Raw genomic sequence first — 18,132 nt, 5'->3', positions numbered from 1 at the left:
ACCCCTGTACCCCAAAACCCAAACCTAGCCCTGAACCCTAAAAATACCCCTGTACCCCAAAACCCAAACCTAGTCCTGAACCCTAAAAATACCCCTGTACACCAAAACCCAAACCTACTCCTGAACCCTAAAACCCAAACCTAGCCCTGAACCCTAAAAATACCCCTGTACCCCAAAACCCAAACCTAACCCTAAAAATACCCCAACACCCCAAAACCCAAACCCAGACCTGAACCCTTAAAATACCCCTGTACCCCAAAACTCATACCTATCCCTAAAACTACCCCTGTACCCCATAACCCAAAACTATATCTGAACCCTTAAAATACCCAAATGCCCCAAAACATATACCTCAGTACCCCAAAACATATACCCCTATACCCATACTTACCTTATCCAATGATTTTTTTTAAAAACATGATTTTACCATTCATGCAATTATAACTAATTTCATTGTAAATGTATGCATGGTAAAAACATAAAATGTAATGCCATGCGTTATAATAGCATTACGGAGTCATGGTACTTTCGTAATGAAAGTATGCGGAGTGATGGTATGCAGAAAGAAAGTTGCGGAATAATGGGTGTTTACCCTCCCCGGTAAGTACATCGGTGGCATGGAGGCCCACATCTCCAGCAACATACTCATATTTTTTCACCCCCCCATTTGAAAAATGCACAGGTCTCTCTCATTGATGGCCAGCACCGACATACACTTTTAGACACACCTCCCGCCACAAGTTCTAGAATAGCGAACTTTAGAGCTGGGGAGCTACGTTCGAATCTCGGCATCAGCTCAACATCCTGTGATTCCAGGCAAATCGCTTTGTCTCCCCTTACCTACCACAAATTAATGTGTTCTTCTGTAATATAAATTGTGCTCATGCCATGTTGTCGAGTTCGCGCTATATAATATTGCAAGGAAAAATAATGTAGGGAAACTCGAGTTCACACACTACTGAACGGGTACTCTTAAGTGCATCAGCAGTGCACTGTGAATCGGAGCATTTCACAGGCCTGTCACAGATAAGAAATGCTATCAAAACAAAATCCTACAAAACAATATACTTCTGGCCGACAGCAATTCATACCCGGACAACGTCTAAGATAGATAGACAGAGAGACAGACAGACAGACAGACAGACAGATTGGGGGTTGCCAGTAGGTAGTTATACCCTAGCTTCCATAGGAAAAGCGTTTTTGGTTTTGCCAATTCCTTTGGCGCCGTTTGACGAATCTTCACGAAATTTTCAAAACTAATTGTTTATTCAGGTCGGCTCCTGCCTTCAAATTTTGGGGGGTGATTCGTGAAGGGGGAAACTTTAGACACGGCTACAGCCCGAACTGCTGAACGGAATTACACCAAATTTGGCAGAGATAGCTCTTGGTCCATAATGCATGCTTTTGTTTTAATAGTATAAATCCATTCAGTAGTTTCTGAGATATTTAAAGTTTTACAGATATCGATATTTGAAAATTGTGAGATCGGATTGGCTGAGGCTTTCCGAGCACGAGCTTGCCTGGGATTGGCTGCCAACACTTCAAACTAGGAAGCGTTGGCAGCCATTTTGTGAGTCGTTGAAATGAGTAGGGGGAAAAGGGGGAAAGAACAGGGAGGCAGAACATAAAGAAACATTTTTATATGTTTTCGGCGGGATTCGCATTGGGGCTGGAAATCACGGCGGGAAAAAGAAAAACTAAGAGCGATGTCGAGTGCTACATTTAATTAAGACCCCGAGTGGGCCAGTTCCCGGGAGCAATGTTTAGTTATGATGCTGGGTTTACTTCTGTCACAAGGACCAGCACTTACTTGGAGCAAATATGGGGATATGGGGGGAGGGGGCGCGTCTTACCTCCCGCTCTGCTCCGAGGAACTGCACATAAATATGTTTTTGGCGGGATTCGCGTAGGGACTGGAAATCACATCGGGGAAAAAGAAAAACAAAGCGTGGTGTTGAGGGCTTTGTTTAATTAAGCCACCGGGTGGGACAGTTCCCGGGAGCAATGTTTAATTATGATGCAGGGTTTACTTCTGTCACAGGGACCGCCACTTCCTTGGAACAATTATAATGATATGGGGGAGGCACGTGTCTTCTCTCCCTCTCCGCTCCGAGGAGCAGCATCTGTTTGGAGGTATACGTAAAATTTAAGGGTGATCTCTGGGGTATGCAGACACAGATTTATTGACATTCTTCCTAGCTTTCTCAATCTGAGGACAGAATTTATTTGACCATTTCCACTTCTATCTTTGGCCTATATTGGAGTATACAAAGACAGTTTGAGGCAAAAGCAACATGAATTGTCCAAAGGTATCCTTCATGAGCATTTCCAGACCTACCCAAGTCAATGTGCCTAGGTCATTGCCAACAAAGTACACAATTGTGAGGTCAGGGGGTTGGAGATGCAAAGAGATTTTAACCAAAGGTAGCAATTGGTGCCACTTTAATCCTCTCTGTGTAAACCATTTAATGTCCATATTTTGTAAACCTAGGTCTTTGTTAATGCGTCTGTGTTCAGCATACCTTTTGCAACAGAAAACATAGCGGTGTCCTACGATCCCTAGTAGCATTTTGAAGGTAATCAATCAATCAATCAGGAGTTTGTTAAAGCGCAACTACTCACCCGTAGGGGTCTCAAGGCGCTAGGGGTGGGGGGGGGGGGGGGGGGGTGCAGGTTCCATTCCATCAAGGAGGGGGTCTGTCGAAGAGCCAGGTTTTGAGGTTTCTTGCGAAGATGGGGAGCGATATTGTCTGTCTGAGGTGGAGCGGAAGGGCGTTCCATGCTTTGGCCGCGAGGAAGGAGAAGGACGGCCTCCCGATCTGGTCTTTCTGGTGCGGGGGACCTCGGCGTAGGAGAGCTGGGCTGATCGTAGGGTCCTTTGGGGTGCGTGGAATTTGAGTCGCCTGTTCAGGTATGCTGGTCCGGTGCCGTGGAGGGCCTTGTGTGCGTGGGTGAGCATCTTAAAGGTGATTCTCGCCTCGACGGGGAGCCAGTGGAGTGTGCGCCGGTGCTGGGAGATGTGGCAGTGTTTTGGCAGGTTGAGGACCAGTCTTGCGGCGGCGTTCTGGATGTTCTGTAGCTTGCGGATGAGGTTTTTGTTTATTCCGGCGTAGAGTGCGTTGCCGTAGTCGAGTCTGCTGGTGACCAGGGCGTGAGTGACTGTCTTTCGTTGTTCGAGGGGGATCCATTTGAAGGTCTTACGAAGGAGGCGGAGGATGTGGAAGCAGGAAGATGAGACAGAGTTGATCTGGCGGTCCATTTTGAGCTCGGAGTCCAGGATGATTCCCAGGTTGCGAGCGTGGTCTGTGGGGGTTGGCGGGTTTCCGAGGGCGGTGGGCCACCAGGTGTCGTTTCAGGCGTCGGGGTTTGGGCCCATGATGAGTACTTCTGTTTTGTTGGTGTTTAGTTGTAGGCAGCTGTTTTTCATCCATTTGGCGACGGCTTCCATGCCTTCTCGAAAGTTGCGTCTGGCGGTGTTGGGCTCGTTGGATAGGGAGAGGATGAGCTGGGTGTCGTCTGCGTATGACACGATGTTGAGTCCGTAGGTTCTGACGATGGGGGTAAGTGGAGCCATGTAGACGTTGAAGAGCGTCGGGCTGAGGGAGGAGCCCTGGGGGACTCTGCAGGTGGTAGGTGTGGGGTCTGAGAGGAAAGAGGGGAGTCTGACCCGTTGCGTCCTGCCGGAGAGGAAGGAGCAGATCCAGTCGAGGGCCTTGTCCTGGATTCCTGCGTCGTAGAGTCTGTGTATTAGGGTGCGGTGGGAGACTGTGTCGAACGCCGCTGATAGGTCTAGGAGGATGAGGGCTACTGTTTCTCCTTTGTCCAGTAGGGTGCGGATGTCATCTGTTGCGGCGATGAGGGCGGTTTCCGTACTGTGGTTTTTTCTGAAGCCGGATTGGGAGGAGTCGAGGATGTTGTGTTCTTCAATGAATGTGGCGAGTTGGCTGTTGATGGCTTTCTCGATGACTTTTGCTGGGAAAGGGAGCAGGGAGATGGGTCTGTAGTTTTTGAGGTCGGTGGGGTCCGCTGAGGGTTCCTTCAGGAGGGGGTTGACCTCGGCGTGTTTCCAGTCATCGGGGAACAAGGTGGTCGCCAAGGAGAGGGTGGTGGTGTGGCAGAGCATGGGTGCGATGGTGTCAGTGGCTCTGTTGAAGATGTGGTGGGGGCAGGGGTCCGTGGGGGCCCCCGAGTGGATTGACTTCATTGTCTTCAGTGTGTCTTTGGTGGTGAGGGCTGTCCAGTCATCAATCGCTGGTTTCCGGGTGTCGGGGGTGGTTGGTGAGGGTTCAGTGTGTTGGTTGTCTTCGTCGAAGTTGTCGTAGATGCTCTTGATTTTGTGGTGGAAAAAGGTGCTGAGTTTATCGCAGAGGTCTTGTGAGGGAGGGATGTCGGTAGACTCGCTGGTGGGTTGGGCGAACTCCTTGATGATGCTGAAGAGTTCCTTGCTGTTGTGTGCGTGGGTGGAGATTCTGTCTTCAATCGCTTTTTTCCTCGTTTCTCTGATGAGTTGATGGTGAGCGTTGGTGGCGGCTCTGAAGTTGTTGTGTGCTTCTGTGGATTTGGTGTTTCTCCAGGCCTTTGAGGCGGCGGCATGTGCGCCTGGACTCTCGAAGTTCGGTGGTAAACCATCTGGCTTTCTTGGCATGGGTATTGTTGTTTTTCTTGAGGGGGGCTATGGTGTTGGTGCTGTCCGAGATCCATCTATGCAGGGTTTGGGCTGCGGTGTTGGGGTCGTCGTTTTCCGCGATGGGTGGAGTTGTTGAGTGAGGAGATGAGTTGGTCGTCTGTGATTTTGGTCCAGTTTCTTTGTGAAAGCAGGTGCTGGTGTCTGTGGATGGTGGGTGTTCTGAAGGTGAAGTGGACGCAACGATGGTCGGTCCATGGGAGTTCGGTGGTGTGGTTGAAGGTGATGGAGTTTCCTGTAGTGAAGAGGGGGTCGAGGGTGTGTCCTGCTGAGTGCGTGGGCTCAGTCATGATCTGGCAGAGTCCAATGTTGTGGAGGTTGTCCAGGAGGCATGTGGTGTTGGGGTCCAGTTGATTGTCGAGGTGGAAGTTGAGGTCTCCCAGCAGGGTGTAGTTGGTGGATGCGATGGCCTGCGGGGAGATAATGTCTGTGATGGAGTTGGCGAAGGGTCCGCGGGGTGTCCAGGGGGCAGGGTTCCTCGGAGGGCGGCAGTGGGGCTGGCCAGTATCTTGAAGTGAAGGTGTTACATCAGTTCTGTGGAGTGTGCTCAGGCAGAGCTGGATTTGTGGACGATGGCAATTCCTCCTCCTGGGTGGGGCGGTCCTTCCTGTAGATCTTGTATCCTTGGGGGATGGCGATGGCGATGTCCGGTCCTGAGGTGGCGTTGGTCCAGGTTTCGGTGAAGAATGCTATGCCCGGGGTGGTGCTGTCAAGGAGGTCCCAGATTTCTGTGGCGTGTTTGTGGCAGGATCGGACGTTGAGGAGGATGCATTGCAGGGTCTTCGGTTCGGTTGTGTTCTTGTGGGCGGGTTGTGCTGGACCCGTGTTCTTGGCGGTGCTGCAGGTGTGCCGGCAGCGGTGACAGCTGAAGGGTCCATGGGTGTCGGCTGGTGATGCTAGCTTGCAGTTGTTGTTGCAGCCTGGGTTGAGTGCGTGGAGTGCTGCTGGGTCCTAGTGTTGGTGGGGCGGAGGTCCAGGGTTCCTGGTGCTGGTCGCGGACGGCAGAGACATGCTTTCCTTTGACGCGCCTTCGGTGCACCAGCAGTGGCCGCCATTAAGTAGGGGTCGGGAGGGCTGGACAGCTGGGAGGCGGGAGCGGGGAGAGGAGCTGGATTGGGCTGGTCGCGCTGGGGGGGGGGTGCCGCGGGGGCAGCAGCAGCGGGGAAAGGTAAAGGGAGAAAAGAAGGGATAAAGAAAAAATGGAAAATAAGCAGAAATAAGGCCGAAAGAGCAGAGATGCAAAAAAGGGCAGAAAGGTGAAAGGTGGAAAGGGTAGAAAAACTAGTGAAAACGAGTGAAGGAGCAGAGGGAGAGAAAGGGAAAATGGGCAGAAAGGTATGGCTGAAAGGAATCAAAAGAGGTTTGTAGCTAATGTAGTCCATTGGTAAAATGAGAGATGTTGAAAGGTGGAGAAGAAGCTTTTTTTTAGAAAACGATAACGGATTGGATGATGAAGAACATTGTGTAGTGAAAACTAGGATGCATGTTACTTTCGTGAAAAAGTATGTTTCTGATTGGTTAATAAATAATGTTTGAGACGTACACTACATAGGATACGATCAGACGTACGGAGCGCAACCACATCTGCTACTCGCATTTGGAAGGTACTGTTCTGAACTTTAAACAATAGTGAACTTGTGACCTGCACTTGCTTTTGAATGTTCCAGAAACTGTTAGGATGAAGTATGGTGAACCTATGACCTCAACATGGCGTTGAATGTTGCAGAAACTGTTGGGATGAAATTTGGTGAACTTGTGACCTGCAGCCTTCCGTTGAATGTTGCAGAAACTGTTGGTTTGGAAATTGGTGAAAAGGTGGCGTGCAGACATGTGCTTTGACTTTTGAGACTGGTGAGCTATATTTGTATATAAGTGAAGGCAACTGTCGCAGTTCCTGGCCGTGCAGAATGTGCAGACATTAGAAGGCCGGCAGATCGAGAGACTAAGAATGACAAGTCCCTTTCTATATGTATTTTTACACGTGTTATGCATCAGAAGATTTGATAACTATATAACAGTGGTATATATCTATTTGTATGTTTCTTTTAAGTATGTGCTACTAGGAAAAAGATACAGCTCCATGTCAAGTCAAGTCAAGTCAGAAAATTTATATAGCGCACTACATACCCAGAGGGTCTCAAGGCGCTTGAGGGAGGGTGGGGAATTAATTGTCGAAGATCCAGGTTTTAAGTTGCTTTCTGAAGGCTGGGTGGTTTTGAGTGAGGCGGAGGTGAATGGGGAGGGAGTTCCATGTTTTAGCTGCTAGGTAGGAGAAGGATCTTCCTCCCATGGTGGATTTGTTGATGCATGGAACCGCGGCGAAGGCTTGGTTGGAGGAACGTAGCTGGCGGGAGGGGGAGTAGAAGGATAATCGCGTGTTGAGGCATTCTGGTCCAAGTTCGTAGAGTGCTTTGTGTGCGTGGGTGAGGAGGCGGAACGTTATCCTCTTATTAACAGGGAGCCAGTGGAGGTCTTTTAGGTGACCTGAAATGTGGTCTTTACGCGGGATGTCTAGTATGAGTCTGGCTGATGCGTTTTGGATGCGTTGGAGTTTTCTCTGAAGTTTAGCGGTGGTACCGGCGTATAGGGTGTTTCCGTAGTCCAGGCGGCTTGTAACTAGTGCATGGGTGACCGTTTTTCTAGTTTCGGTGGGGATCCAGCGAAATGTTTTTTTGAGCATGCGGAGGATGTTGAAGCAAGATGATGAAACTGCGTTGACTTGTCTGGTCATCGAGAGAGAGGAGTCAAGGATGATGCCTAGGTTCCGTGCGTGATCCGTTGGAGTGGGTGCTTTTCCTAGGGCCGCTGGCCACCAGGAGTCGTCCCAGGCGGAGGGGGAAGTGCCTAAGATGAGGACTTCTGTTTTATCTGAGTTAAGTTTAAGACGGCTGTGCTTCATCCACTCGGCTACTTCTTTCATTCCTTCATGTAGGTTGGTTTTAGCGGTGTCTGGATCTTTGGTGAGGGAGAGGATCAGCTGAGTGTCATCAGCGTAGGAGATGATGTTGAGGTTGTGTTGACGTGCGATGTCCGCGAGGGGGCTCATGTATACGTTGAAGAGGGTGGGGCTGAGTGAAGAGCCTTGTGGCACGCCGCAGATGACTTCGGTGGACTCCGACTTGAACGGTGGGAGGCGGACTCTCTGAGTTCTTCCAGCGAGGAACGAGGTGATCCAGTCCAGAGCTTTTCCTTGTATTCCGACGTTGTTGAGGCGTTGTATGAGGGTGCTGTGGCAGACTGTGTCGAAGGCTGCGGAGAGGTCAAGGAGGATGAGGGCGACTGTGTCTCCATTGTCCAGTAGTGTTCGAATGTCATCTGTTGCTGCGATGAGGGCGGTCTCCGTGCTGTGTTTGGCTCGGAAGCCGGATTGTGATGGATCGAGGGATTTGTTGGCTTCGAGGAAGGCGGCGAGCTGGTTGTTGACAGCTTTCTCGATGACTTTGGCCGGGAATGGTAGGAGCAAAATGGGGCGGTAGTTTTTGAGTTCGGTGAGATCAGCTGTGGGTTTTTTCAGGAGGGCGCTGAGTTCGGCGTGTTTCCAGCTTTCCGGGAAGGTGGCGGAGTTGAGGGAGCAGTTGATGACGTCTCGGAGGTGTGGTGCTATGATGGAATCTGCTTTGTTGAAGATGTGGTGAGGACATGGGTCTGTGGGGGATCCTGAGTGGATGGAGTTCATCAGTCGAATGGTGTCCTCAGTGGAGATAGGGTTCCAGTCATTAAGGATGTTCAAGGGGGGTGAAGGTGCGGCGGAAGGTTGGGTGTGTTGGTCTTCGGGATGGTTGTCGAAACTGTTGTGGATGTCTGCGATTTTGTCGTGGAAGAACGAAGATAGGGAGTCGCAAAGAGTTTGAGAGGGAGTGATGTCGTTGGAGTTGGCAGTGGGGTTGGTAAATTCTTTGACGATGTTGAATAGTTCCTTGCTGTTGTGGGCGTTGTTGTCAAGTCGGTCTTTGAATGCCGCTTTCTTGGCGGTTCGGATCAATTGGTGGTGAAGGCGGGTGGCGTTTTTGAAGGCGTCCTTGGTGCTGGTGTTTGGGTCTTTTTTCCAGGCCTTCTCAAGGGAGCGACAGAGTTTCTTGGATTTCTTAAGCTCATCGTTGAACCAGGGGGCCTTTTTGCTGCCTAGTTTGGATTGACGTTTTTTCAGAGGTGCTAGGTTGTCTGCGCTGTTGGTTAGCCATTGAGTGAGGTTAATGGCTGCTTGATTGGCGTTCGATGAGTGGGCGGGGGGGTTTTGAAGAAGCGATGAGGAGATCTGGTCGATGGTGATTTTATTCCAGTTTCTTTGTAGAGTGGGATGAGGGTGATTGTGGGTTGTGGTCTTATTGTAGACAAAGTGAACGCATCTGTGGTCCGTCCAATGGAGAACTGAAGTGTGATTGAAGGAGATGTGTTTGCTGGAGGTGAAGATAGGGTCGAGTGTGTGTCCTGCGTTGTGGGTGGGGGTGTTAACTAGTTGTTTGAGTCTGAGGTTGTCGAGGTTGTCCATAAGGGTGATGGTGTTGCTGTCGTTGCTCTTGTCCAGGTGGAAATTGAAGTCTCCCAGTAGAATGTAGTCCTCGGAGGGGAGGGCGTGTGGGGTGATGAAGTCAGTGATGTCTTCACTGAATTGTGTACGGGGGCCTGGTGGCCTGTAGAGGAGTGTGCCTCTGAGTGTGGTCTTGGGGTCGGTGTGGATCTGGAAGTGAAGGTGTTCGGCGTTAGCGAGGTTGTCGTCGGAGCTGGTTGAGATGCGGATGGAATTCTTATGGACGATAGCGATGCCTCCTCCTGTTTGCTTGATGCGGTCTTTTCGGATGATCTTGTAGCCTTCCGGGATGGCGATGGTGATGTCCGGAGCTGAAGAGGCGTTCATCCAGGTTTCTGTTAAGAAGGCGACGTCCGGAGAGATGGTGTCTAGGAGATTCCAAAGGTCGATGGCGTGACTGTGGACTGAGCGGGTGTTGAGCAGGATGCATTGTAGGTGGTTGGTGTCGGATCTCTGTTTGGTGTTAGTGGATGGGGAGTTGGTCTTGGTGCTGTCATACTTGCAGGAGTTGCATGTGAAGGGTCCATGGGTGTGTCCAGGAGCGGCTTGGGCGCAGTTGGGGAGTCGGCCGGGGTTTAGGGCTAAGAGGGTGGAGGCGTCGTAAGTAATGAGGGTGGGGTGGGTGGTACGGGGGCCAGGGGGTATGGCGCTGGGCGCGGTCCAGGCACGGACGGGCGTAGACGGGCTTACCTTTGGCGCACCTTCGGCGCGGCCGTAGCGCGTGGACGCTGCGCGTGGGTTCATCTTTCTTAAATGGATAGTGGGGGGGCGGAGCGTGGGAGGGTCAGCTGGGAGGCGGTAGCGGGGAGGCGGGCCAGGGGAAAGCACAACAACAAAATGGTGGGAGGGATTCAAAGCGAAACCCAGCGCAATGCCCTCAATGAAGGAGGGCTTCCCAAAAATCAATACTGCACATGCTTTCAGTGATATTGTGACACTCAACTGTGATATGAAAAGGGTTTCTGCTTTGCATTTGGATAGAGTCGACACTGTTACTAGTTGCTGAGCTGGGAAGAATGAAAAGACAGATGAGGTGAAATACATGGTGGTAATGGGGTTAGTGATTATGGTACTTGTTATAAGTGTTTGGGGAAGGTATTGTTGAAGTGCACCGTAAATATTAAAGTGCTTTCGTGAAATGAGGATTCATTCCTCATTTCGCGAAAACACTTAAAAGACTGCATGTCTCTTATGTTGAAATGTCTGCATGGTGTTGCGAGTAAGGTACGGGGTTGAATTAATTTCGAAAATCGGCCCGGTCAATGTAAGAGAAATAGGGAAGTTTGTAGATTGTGCCTTGTCGGAAAATACAGGGGGGGACTTTGTTTACAAGAAAAATGTTTTATGCAGTCATTCATCATTTTTCAGCACCATTATACAGACACTATTCAATAACACACATGCTCCTGAGCAAAGGGTGTACTGATAGAGGGGACCAACACAAACGTCTCTGGAACCCACATTGACACCCGCAGGGGGGTAGCGCTACCCTGGCGCCATCACGCTTGCGAGTATGCCCAGAGTCAAGCCAGCGACGTGCACAAGTGACCCACGGGGATTTTGTGCCTGTGCATGGCTGTGCGTGTGATGGTGTGGACATGTACTCGGGTGTTTTTGTACTAGAGCATATGATTCTATGAGTGCCAGTGTTGGTGCGCTCAGATGTTTCTGTATGTGTGCTTATGTCTGTGCGTGTGATGGTGTGTGCATGTACTTGAGTGTTTTTGTACTAGACCATGGGATTGTATGTGTGCTTGTGCGTGTGGATGCTTCTGTATGCATGCTTGTGTGCGCCCTGTGTTCGTGTATGAGTGTGCGTGCACATTTGTGTGTGCTTGTGCATGTATGTGCGTGTGATGGTGTGTGTGTGTGTGCATGTACCTGTGTGTACGTCCTTCGGTATTTTTGTTCTGGAGCTTGTGATTGTATGTGTGCTTGTGTTTTTAGTAGTTTCTGTATGTGTGCTTCTGTGTGTGTATAAGTATGTGAGTGCATTTGTGTGTGCTTGTGCATGTCTGTGCATGTGATGGGGTTTGCGTGTGCATGTACTTGGGGGTGTTTTTGTACTAGAACATGGGATTGTATGAGTGCTTGTGCGTGTGGATGCTTCTGTATGCGTGCTTGTGTGCACCCTCTGTTCGTGTATGAGTGTCCGTGCACATTTGTGTGTGCATGTGCATGTATGTGCGTGTGATGGTGTGTGTGTGTGCATGTACCTGTGTGTACGTCCTTGGGTATTTTTGTTCTGGAGCTTGTGATTGTATGTGTGCTTGTGTTTTTAGTAGTTTCTGTATGTGTGCTTCTGTGTGTGTATAAGAGTGTGAGTGCATTTGTGTGTGCTTGTGCATGTCTGTGCATGTGATGGGGTTTGCGTGTGCATGTACCTGGGTGTTTTTGTATTAGAGCATGGGATTGTATGAGTGCTTGTGCGTGTGGATGCTTCTGTATGCGTGCTTGTGTGCACCCTCTGTTCATGTATGAGTGTCCGTGCACATTTGTGTGTGCTTGTGCATGTATGTGCGTGTGATGGTGTGTGTGTGCAAGTACCTGTGTGTACGTCGTTGGGTATTTCTGTTCTGGAGCTTGTGATTGTTTGTGTGCATGTGTTTTTAGTAGTTTCTGTATGTGTGCTTCTGTGTGTGTATGAGAGTGTGAGCGCATTTGTGTGTGCTTGTGCATGTCTGTGCATGTGATGGGGTTTGCGTGTGCATGTACTTGGGTGTTTTTGTACTAGAGCATGGGATTTTATGTGTACTTGTGTTTTTGGATGTCTCCGTCTACGTGCTTGTGTATGTGTGTATATGAGAGTGTGTGCCAACATTTGTATGTGCTTGTGCATGTCTGTGCGTATGATGGTGTGTGCACGCTGGATTTGTTATTCTCTGGCAGCCATTGTCCTGGAAATGGACTCTAACTGCCAAATGCCTGACCTTAAGATGGCCACCAGTGTACAGTACAATCCCCTGCCTGACCCCAAGATCGCTTCCATAGTGGTCCCCTCCACGTTGTTTTACTTCCCTGGGACAACAATTGGACATTGATCAGACCTTGAACCTATCCTCTAACCTGCTTACACATCAGGACTTGTAACCTGTGTAACTTACCCCAGACTGTAGAGACCAAGTGATTTGGCTGATTCCCGGTGGAGCTACCATATTGCTAAAGAGGAGATGGGTTGTGGACCCCCCTCTGCCATCACCTACCCAGCTGGTCCTTGGGCAGATTTTCCCCTTGTCTGTACGTCCTATCTTCCTCCTACCCCTTTACCCTATCCCCTTACCCTTCCTTGCGCCATTCATCTTGTCCCCTATGTTCTTTAAATGCTTTTCTTGATACTTATGTCATTTTTAACTGATGTAAATTGCAACATTATTGTTCCTCATGTAAAGTGCTCTGTTTCCTTCGGGTCTAGCCAACGCTTTATAATAACTCATTAATTTAAATGTGTTCCCATTTAGTACTCTTTCTCTCTTTGTCTACTTCCCTAGCTCCTATCCCTTCTCCCCTGAATCTCTCACCTTTCCTGCTAGTCTGCCTACCCCCCTGTCCTTTGTGCCCTTTGACTAAGCACTCCTTCTCCCCTCTTTGGGGAAAGATCCAATCTTTATACTCTGAAGTCTCCGCGTACCCGCTGAGAGAGTCCACTGCACCAAGGGAGCCACTCACAGCTGAGGTATGGTATGGCACCCCTTGCCAAAGCACTTCCTCTCCCCTTTTTGAAGAAGGATCCAGTATGTAGGCCTTGGGAGTCTCAGAGACCCCTCTGAGAGAGTCCACCGCGTAAAGGGACCTCCCGCAACAGAGATAGAGAAGTGATACCACTTCCCCTGGGATCAGAGCTTACTGGACTTTGGACGTTGCTTTGACTCATCTACCAGTTTGTGTCCCCGTCACCCTTCCCCTCCTCTTTCCATGCTGTCTCAGTCACCCTCCTCTTCGCTCCCCCCCTCATTACCTCTCCCCTAAATCTTTCCCCTTGCCTGCTTTTCCCCTTACGTATTCGTACTTATTGTTTTATCTCGACCTTAAAAGTAACTATGTCGCCATGCTCTAATAACTGTGTAACCTTTGTAACGATGTAACCTGTAACTATGATCTGATGCTCATGTAAAGCACTCAGATACCTCCGGGTCTAGCCGGAGCTATATAAAACCTTTAAAATAAACAAATAAATAAAATCAATGTGTGAGACATAAAAAAAGAAATGGAAATGTTCCAAGCATATTTTGTGTATGAATTTCTTCACACTGGTGAATACAGAGTCAAACGTGCAACAAATTCAAGCAAGAGGAAACTGCAGTGCCCCTATGTGGCACTGGAGCAAACCATGGTGTCCGAAGACGTGCTCACTTTAGTAGGAAATAAACAGGAAAAATATAGTACGTCCGTCTCACGCCACGAGTAAAGCATCCAGTCCCTGTGTGCACATCTTCTGTCCGTCCGCGTGCACATCTGGAATCCGTATCGATTCCAAAAGGCCCTCGCATGGCGAGAGCAGCGCACGTGCGCTGCTAACGCCAGGCGAGACCTTAAAAGGAACTCACACCAGATATGAGACAACTTGAGCTCACATATACTTAAACAGGAACTGACACGACAAGAAGAGTCCATTCATCTTGAACTGGGAGCCTCTGCTAGATTTCTCTGGACAGACCTCCATCTTGGAAAAGGACAGTTTAGACGGATTAGCCAAGCCCATTTCTGAAACTCATGGTGTCAGTTTGGCTCACAAAGAAGAAGCCCAGGTGTAGCATCCTTTGCCCATCGCTGAACCCCTCTTGCCAGACACCCCTTGCAGCTTGGGGGCACCTCCGCTGATTAACATGAGTGCAGAAACACCACTTAGGTCTTGGTGGCGAAGAAGCTTGCCAAGGTGTTGGACGCAGCGTCCAGCAACATGATGCTTGACAGCGTGTGGATCGCACCATTCTTCTCGAAACATCTACAATCTCTTCCAAGCTCTCAGCACATGTGGAACAGCTGCAAATGAGCTGCTTAATTTGTGTGACATTTATTTAAGTGCCGTGATAGTGACAAATGTGTGTTTCTCCGACTCCCGATGATTGACATTTGGAAGGGCTGCAACATGTTCAAGTCCAGGGCTTCCAAAAGCAAACAGACCAAAATTTAGAAAGCCCAGTTGGTGGAGGCTAATTTTCCCATTATATTGACTGTCCACACTCTAGGTATGTTAACATATTTGTAGCTTCAAAAGATGGGTATAGTAGTGTGGAGTTTCAATTGCTTACTTCTGCTTGATTACTTTGTAAACTGCTTTTTTGGTTGGTCTAGTAAGACGTTACTCCATTTGTTGTGCACTATCATAAAGGCTGTTGATTGCAGTGCCACGTATAAGCAGTATGTTTTGGCACCATGCATAAGGTCAGGAGGATGTGCTCTACAATTAGTAGAGTGGAATAGAACAGCACCTTGAGGATTTGTAGGAAGTGTGACGGACACCTTACAAACCAGGGAGACCTGTAGTTTGAGTTAGTGGAGTCATTTGGGAACAAACAGGTCACCACTGCACTTCCGATAGCTAGATGGCCATAGATGACCTGATTCTCTTTAGGAGCATGCGACAGGACACTTGCGTAGTAGCCGAGTGCTCTACAAATCCCTTCATTCATTCATTTATTTCAAGACCTGCATGTCTAAGGAGAATGGGGACATCCCACCATTGTGCATTTTGTTGGGCTGGCCTGGATAGCAGTCCTAGAAAAATTAACAAACCAGCCCCAGACTGCAGGAGGGTGCAATTAGAGTGGTTCCAAGGTGGCACAGGCGGCTGTGGGCAGCCCGTCCTGCAGCCCCACTGGAAAAAAATTAGAATGGCCATTAAGGTCCTGGGGTATGGGTGGGAAGTTCTTCTGAAAACAACAGAAGCCCTATCACTTTTGACACAGTAAAGCCATCAGTAAGACATGAAACCATTACTCGCCCACCAAATGTAATGCTTTTGACCTCACAATAGGTATCCTAATAGGAAACAGCACCTAAAAACAAGGCATTATTAAACGAACAATTAATGCTACATTCATAGCGGTCTTTAGTGATAAGCATAATATCATATATAATCTCATCTGTAAGACCATTTGTAATTGCATCTGCCACATCTAGGGTGAGGTCAATAGCATAGCAGGTCATGTGTGAGTTTCCCATTGAGGTCCTAACCATAGCGTGCAAATGTCAGTGTTTTTTTCAGTTATATCCATAACTTACTTTAACTGTGGTTTCTCCAGATTTTTTTTTAAATATGTTAATTTCTTATAACCAACGCTAACCATAACTTTAATTTGACATATTTTTTAGTAAACAAATGTTTGCAGATAGATATGTCACTGAAAAAACAAAGGTTAAAGTGATGTTATAGGTAGGTGTTGAAATAACACAAAAAGTAAATGTTAAAAACAAAAAATACTGAAATTCAACAGCTATAATTGACTGAACTAACTATAATATGCGCCACCTCCGTGCCCTGTTTCTGACTTCATATATTACATCACTCGTGACATGTTAAATTACATTGTTGATTACATCACTGATGACATCATTGATGTTGAAGATACCCATCTCCGTTAACATGAAGTCCTTCAAAGGCCTGAGATATAGCTTCACTGATGACATGTGTGATGCTAGAGAACATGATGCCATCTAAAGACCTCACATATTACGTCATTGTTGAGGCAGCGTGCTACTTGAGCTTCAAAACCCCATTAGGGGTAGCAAGCACTATGTAAATACAAACCTCTTTCCCTCTTTTATCCCGCCACCTACCCTTCTCTATCAAAATAACTGAATAACATATCCACAACTCAAATTACTTCATATTTTACTATCCTAATTTTCAACACTAATCCTTTATGGGTTCCAGAATGGCGTGCTACTCGCCAGAAAAGCGCTTCAACACCGTGCTATATGAATGCAAACCTTTCTTCTCCTTTTGTCCCTCCACTATCCTTATCACTCCAAATAACTGACTAAATATCCAACACTGAAATTACTTCAAATTTCACCATATTAATTCACCAATAATCCTGTATGGGCTTCCTGAATAGCGTGCGTCAACAAGCACTATATAAATACAAACCTTTATCCTTCTGCTATCATTCCAATTCCAATCAACTGACTAACCTATCCGCCACTTAAAATGTACTTGCATGTTTCACTAAACTAATTCAACACTAATCCTCTATGGGTCCCGGAGTAGCGTGCTACTCGCCGAAAAAGCGATTCGACGTCTCGTCAGGGGTAGTAAGCGCTATATAATTACAATACAATACAATACATCACTGGTGTCACAGATGTGCATCACCGGCAACATGACACGTGGGGTGACCGTATTCATGGAAACTTAAGGTTGCAACAGAGGCCACTCTGGGCAGGACCAATGTTTTTAAACCCACAAAAAGAAATGATTCACATTTAGCTCACGGCCCACCACATCTCATGCAAACAGTTTTTTTTTACCCGATGGCCCGTAGCTGTGATTTTTTTTAATGTTTAAAAGAGTGCTGTAAAACTTCCGATTAAAGTCCATTGCCATGTAGAATGACGCCATGTCTCTAGAACTGACCTGGTCACTCACGCTGCCCAGGAGCAAGCTGCATTATGGGATGTGTGAGCTTCTGTTTACACCTATACACGACCAGCTCCACACTCAGCGAGGCTCCAGAGACTGGCTGCCTGAGAGTGTCACACACCTGCCTGCCTGACCTGAAGAAATGCTCAGAGGGTGACCACAGGAAATGGCTTGTCGAGACTATCCAAGCGAGAGTCACGTGACAAGTAAAATGAACAGATGAGAAACGACAACGGAGGAAACTGCAGGGCATGTAAGATTTGTGAGTGAATGCAGGGACTGAGAGAGTTCAACGCAGCCCTCGACATGTTCTGGGAATGCGTGTTAACATTTAAATTACGATACATAAAGACAGAAGTGAAAGTGGCAGTTTTCGGTGCAAACCTAAATAAATGATTATTTCGCGATGGATGGAACGCCTTACCTGCAGAGGATGCTTTCACTAAGTGGCTCTGCCCTTCGCTGCAGCGTTTCCAGACCGTCGGCTCCCCCCAGGGCCCCTGCACTGAGCCGTCTTCCTGAAACACCAGCCGCCTCCGGAAACACTAGCCGCCCGCCTCTAAGCGCTGGTCACATGATTGGGCAGATGCGCTGCAGCCGGGAACGGACTCCGAGCCCTGCCGGGATGGGGCGCTCCCAGAATGCAGCAGGTCTGTGCCTAAAACACAGCAGTGATGAAAGCACCCGCGTGGAATCTATGACTCCCGATCGAAACCCTGCCCCGCCCTCTCACCGGACAGGCCGCATTCTTGGCGTGACAGACAGATGGCCTCGCGTGCCCTGCTGCCGCCCCTGGGGCTGGTACAGATGCAATAGAGGGGTGTCGGACAGTCGCGGCCGCTCTGGATGCCGGTCAATGAGTGTGTGAGCAGGGAATGGACAGGCGTGGGGTTTTTAGGTGCAGGAGACACAACCGCAGCTTTTTAGACCGTTTTTTATTCAGAAAAAAAACCTGCAATAAAGAGGGAGCACACAGTGCTGCTTTCAGGTCTGGCTCGAACATGCTTCAGATATAACAGACTAAACAAAACGACAGGTCCCAGAATTCAAATGAATAAACTGGAGTTGGAGCAGGGCAACCCACTTGGAACTGGAAACCTCCAAGGGCAGAAGTGAAATGCTAGACTCTGCCTTTCTGTCTGCAGAGCTCGAGCGCTTTTAATCTACAAATCCCTCCTTTATTAAGCTGTTTGCAGATGGAAAGGCCGAGCAACCACCTTCACGACCTACAGGCTTCAGCTCACTGCGAGACACAGGACTTCGAAGCGCTTCTGAGTGCAAACTGAATCCCCCCCCCCCCACCCCCGGGAGTTATCTCCCTCGGCAAATTTAAACCCA

General features: G+C 48.6%; 1 protein-coding gene across 2 annotated transcripts in view; it reads right to left on the bottom strand.

Moving 5' to 3' along the window:
- Positions 1 to 17,410, bottom strand: part of LOC147726036 (putative N-acetyltransferase camello) — a 37,016-nt gene extending 19,606 nt beyond the window's left edge. Inside the window, exon 1 of one of the 2 annotated variants that reach the window (XM_086960149.1) lies at positions 17,219 to 17,410. The gene's annotated coding sequence lies outside the window, so the exon portion shown is untranslated. Of the gene's footprint in view, positions 1 to 16,788; positions 16,922 to 17,218 lie in introns of those variants that run through there. The other variant, XM_086960150.1, reaches the window with a different exon arrangement.
- Between the last annotated feature and the right edge of the window lie 722 nt (positions 17,411 to 18,132).

The sequence above is a fragment of the Lissotriton vulgaris genome, chromosome 3_1, assembly GCF_964263255.1.
Source record: "Lissotriton vulgaris chromosome 3_1, aLisVul1.2, whole genome shotgun sequence".
NCBI lineage: Eukaryota > Metazoa > Chordata > Amphibia > Caudata > Salamandridae > Lissotriton > Lissotriton vulgaris.
The sequence above is the reverse complement of the archived record's forward strand: the minus strand, read 5'-3'. Positions and strand labels throughout refer to the sequence as shown.